Below are 5,611 nucleotides of genomic sequence, written 5' to 3'. Positions count from 1 at the left end.
TCGACACACGCCTTACTCTGCGTCAGGTAGTCAAGGCCCAGCAAGCAGTGCTCGTCCAGATCGGCCACATACACCGGCAGCTGCTGCACCGTGCTGCCCACGCCAATACGAGCCTCCACTGGCCCATTGAGCTGCACACAATGCCCCGTGACACCACACAGTCTCTGTGGTGCGTCTGGAAGTCGCATAGTGGCCAACATATCAGGCCGCACTAAGGTCTTCTCAGCACAGTGTCCACTGTCAGGCGGCATGGCTTCCCATCTACTGAGCCCTCCACCTGTATCATGCTGGTTCGATGGCAGCTTACCCAAGTCGGGGCCCGGGAACCGAGGACGGCTGGGTTTCGGCCCCCTTCTCCAGCCTGTCCGAGTTTTCCGCCTGTACCACTTCCTTAGCCTTAGAACATGCACTCGGATGGTGACCATACCTGCCACAGTCCTTGCAGCACTGCTGGAAGGCATCAGAATCCGTCCGGTTGAGAGGACGTGTTCTCCGCTCCCTCCAACACCGACTACGTCTGTGCCCTTCCTTACCGCAGCCCCAACACAAGCCTTGGAAAATGCTTGGGCTCACCTTCCTCAATGCTATATTCTCCACTTTAGCCTTCCGGCCCCGGAGGTCATGGCGGGGCTGAGCAGCTGGCCCTAGGCCACTGGTTGCCTTCAGGAAGGCCTCGAACTCCAAGGCCCTCACCAGCGCCACCTGCAAGTCCTCAGGGTGTGCCTGCTTGACGTAGATTTGCAGCTGTTGGTCCTGCAAAGCATCAACAAAGAAATCGCGGGCCAGGACCACGATCATCTCTTCCGCAGCCGCAGGATATGACTTCCTTACCAGCGCCTCCACATCCTGCGCCAGCTGGGACAGTGTCTCGCCATGCTCACGAGTCCGCTTCCTCAAGCGGGCCCGATATACCTCAGCCTGGTGGTGGTGCCCGAAACGGCGTTTCAAAGCCTCTGCCACGCTGGTGTAAGAGGCATGTTGGGATGCCGGCAGATGCCCTAACACTTCCACCGCGGGGCCCCTTAGCGCTGTTACCAGCTGCAGGGCCTTCTCTTCCTGGCTCCAGCCCTGGGCAGATGCCAGCATTTCAAATTGGGTGACATATGCCTCCCAGGCCACCTTCCCGTCGTACTCAGCTGGCTTACGCTTCACAGAATGTCTGGAGGCCGAGGGGCTGCAGGGTGGAAAAGGCGTGCCGTGAACTAACACGCCCGGGGGGGAGGGAGGGGGTGAGGGAGGCAACGAGGCCGGTTGACCGGGTCCGAGTTTGCCGCCACCTATACCCAAGGGAGCGGTTCCGATGGGTCCCCAGCCTTCTGCAGCGACCACTGGCTGCGACACGACGCTGCGAGGCCCGGGGGTTTCCTGCCACGGACCCCAGGCAGACCCCAGTAAATCTGACACTCTGGCATCTGTTGCCAGAACCTCGTCTGCCTTCTCTGCTTGCAACGTTACTACCTCGTGATGCCGCCTTTCCTCCTTCACTTCCTCCCTCAGGCCCTGAACCTCGCCCTTCAGAGTCTGCACCTCCTCCATCAGTTCACTCTTCACGCTGTTGCAGCCTTGTCGGTGTACTGCTGAGTTTCCATCTTCACAGATGCAAGATTGCTCTGTAGCACCTCAACAAGTCGGCAGAACTGTTCCTCTGCCTTCCTTGCCTGCATCTCGACGAGATGGTGCGCCTGCTCGCGTGCCCTCTGTGCCTGCTCTTCTGCCCTTTGTGCCATTTCCTCCCTCATACCGGCCAGCATGGCAGTGATCAGGTCCATCTGGCTCGGCTTCACCTCACTCGTGCCTGCCTCAGTCATAGCCTCCTCTCCTCAGTCATAGCCATCTTTGGACGACATGATAAATTGGCGCGTCTCACTGATCAAATATCACAAATCCCACTCCTGACACCATTTGTTACGCCGACCGCCTCGTCTCTCTCTGCCACCAACACAAGGCAGGCTAGGCAGACGGCGTGTTATCCACAGGGTCGTGAACACTGAACAGCTCCAAGAGGCACCAAGCACCACAGAGTCCCAGAACACCACGAGGGGAAACGCCAAGTGGCGAGGCAGGGCACGAAATAAACACAGGATGACAGTCTTTTCTTTATTTACACAAGTTATTTACCTGTACACTTTTCTATAGGCACAATACAGGGGGAAACCAGCACGTCACACTGCACGATACAGCTTATAACAGGGCAACACAAAGTTTATATCAGGTCACAAGGGCACACACGAGGTCTTCACAGGAGCAGCACCCAACCACGTATCTTGGCTTGTTCCTCCGCTCCTCCGCTCACAGCCATTTGCATCATGTTTGCCCAGGTCCCTTCATGTTAACACATGCCCAGGTCATCCTTTTCATGTTAACACATGTTTCGCACATAGACAAAGACCCACTGGCGTAGCAATACATATATATATACATATATATATACATATATCATATATATATATATATATATATATATATATATATATATATATATATATATATATATATATATATATGTATATATGTATATATGTATATATGCATATATGCATATATATATATATATATATATATATATATATATATATATATATTTTATATTATATATATATATTATATATATATAATATATATATATATATATATATATATATATGTGTGTGTGTGTGTGTGTGTGTGTGTGTGTGTGTGTGTGTGTGTGTGTGTGTGTGTGTGTGGTGCATATGTATCTATGTATGTATGTATACATATATGATGTGTGTATATATGTGTATGTATGTGTATATATATATACACACACAAACACACATACATATATATATACACATAAATACAATGTGTGTGTCTAAACACACACACACACACACACACACACACACACACACACACACACACACACACACACACACACACACACACACACACACACACACTATAAGATGTGGATAATGCTATTTCTGTTACAGGATGTGGAAAATTCTATTTCGGTTACCAGTGGACTACGTGGCTGTTTTCCACGTGGATCCAAATTTCCCAAATAAGAACCACCCGCTCAGCGAGGGCGGAGGTCACGATCAGCTGCCCGGAGAGAGGGCGGAGCTGACCTTAGCGCGGTGGTAGCTTAGCACGAACTCAAACGAGGTCAGATATAAAATGTGACCTCCGCCCTCGCTGAGCGGGTGGTTCTTATTTGGGACATTTGGATCCACGTGGAAAACAGCCACGTGGTCCACTGGTAATAGAAATAGAATTATCCACATCCTGTAACAGAAATAGCATTATCCACTAGGTGGCCGAGCAATATAAGATGTGGATAATGCTATTTCTGTTACAGGATGTGGAAAATTCTATTTCGGTTACCAGTGGACCACGTAGCTGTTTTCCACGTGGATCCAAATGTCCCAAATAAGAACCACCCGCTCAGCGAGGGCGGAGGTCACATTTTATATCTGACCTCGTTTGACCGAGAGTTCGTGCTAAGCTACCACCGCGCTAAGGTCAGCTCCGCCCTCTCTCCGGGCAATTGACCGTGACCTCCGCACGGCCCGATTATAACTAGACATGTCTCGTGTGTTTTATACTGCGTGGTATCACCTCTCAGAAATAAAGAGTCAAGCTGAATACCAGTATCAATACCCCTGCAAGCCAATGTAATTGGGTTCTATACCCGTTATACACACACACTGTAAAAGGCACAGGACCTCAAACAATGGTTATGGCCGGTTGGCCGTGATAGTGATTATGATGGCTTGGCTCTTTATTATGAAGAGTTTTACACAGTGAAGGGAGCGCACGAGACTATGTCTGGGATAAGCGCTGGGCGCGGGGTCGCGGGTCTGGCCAACCAGCCCTGAGGGGCGAAAGCTGGACTGACCTTATCACCTCGAGCGCTGGACACGAACTGAAAGGTCAAACGAGGTCAGATAAAATCTGCATCTACGCCCTCGCTGAGTTCTTCCTTCTTAACTCGACTTAGAGCCACGTGGCAACCGGCCATGTGGTCTATTGTCTAATGGGTTACACATCTTGTGCTTATGTACACGCCATATTGCTCGGCCACCTACTCACGCCTCGCCCTCGAGGCACCTTAGATTGGCCTCAAGGGGTAACCCAACTTTGCCTGGTCCTGATTGGCTGGTCATCTCATTCTCACGTGCATTGTCCTTGGTTAATCTTCGTGGCTGCTAGGCCCCGTTGTCCTCTTCTTCCTGGTCCTTGGTGTAATCTATCCGTCCTCGACTTAGGATTCGTCTAGACTTCCTCGTAGTCTTGTCCAGGTCTAACTCGGCGGCGTACTCGTCCACACGTCCTCGCAGATCAGGTTCAGGTCCTTATCGGCTGCATGCTAGTCCTCGCATCCTCATAATCTTTGTCTGGATCTACGGGCGTCCGGGCAGGTGGCGCCCTTCCACAGCATCCTGGGACGACTGGTACCTGCGCTGGTGATTTCCTGGTCTTTCGCTGGATCTATGGGTGTCCCGGAGGGCGGCGTACTCTTCCAGTACATCATGGGGCGGCTTAATACCTGCACTGACGAACATCCTGGTCCGCAGGCTTCTGGCAATCTTCTGGTGACATCCTTCATTTCTGCAGCAGGGTTCTTCTTTGGTGCCTTGTCGGATATCGTCGGTGTGATTGCTATATATAGTTGGGGAACCAGATCATACACGTAAGGGCCAAAACAGTAAGAAAAAAGAAAGGCAACAGAGAAGAGGGGGTGTAAAGTGCTACAGGCGGGTTATTTATATAAATCTGCAGTTTTTAATGTTTGTTTTCACTTTATATTTGTCTTTTTTTGTTGTTTTTTTGATAAAGAATAGGAGAGGGAGACATCAGTAGCGATCCGCATGGACCTGGCTTGAACTACCAACCATCTCTGATAGATATGAGAGTAGATAAGGGAAACGACAATCCGCAAGGATTTACTTGAACCAATTGTCATCACACAGAGAAGAAATAAATGTCATCATGTACCAGTCACTCATCACAACTGACAAAATCACAGGCAAAAGAGATACATCATAGATCTTTATGCCTGCAACTACGACAGCAACAAACTCCATTAAGGAAAAGGTTTCAGCATCTTTTGTTCTGCCTGGATAAGTGAGTGAGTGTGTGTGTGTGTGTGTGTGTGTGTGTGTGTGTGTGTGTGTGTGTGTGTGTGTGTGTGTGTGTGTGTGTGTGTGTGTGTGTGTTTGAGCGACAGCGAGCGTAAATGAAAATGAAAATGAGAGTGAGCTCACACAGAAAATGTATCACAAACACGAAGATTAACGTTCAATATAATAAAACAGTGATGAATTAGCACTGCTATTGATGCAAAATTATTTCAACTACCACACTGAATTCAGCTTTTCATGTTATGCAACAGAATGTACTCACTAATGAATTATGATGTGAAAACATATTCACAAGCTTTCTAGCAAGCAAATCTCCTTCAGGTAAGAAATTCTGAACTGCCGAGGTAGCCATGTCTAGCTATGCATGTCAGACTTCATCAACGGGGGGAGGGGGGTTCTATACCCAAAATGCCGTATATGAAGTGAACTAGCTGGGGAAATCTATAAATAAAGATCTCTTCTATATATCTGTGATGGGTGCCCATGACATTCCCCCACAGGTA

This window comes from Penaeus monodon, chromosome 1, assembly GCF_015228065.2.
Source record: "Penaeus monodon isolate SGIC_2016 chromosome 1, NSTDA_Pmon_1, whole genome shotgun sequence".
Lineage (NCBI taxonomy): Eukaryota > Metazoa > Arthropoda > Malacostraca > Decapoda > Penaeidae > Penaeus > Penaeus monodon.
This window is presented reverse-complemented; position numbering follows the sequence as displayed.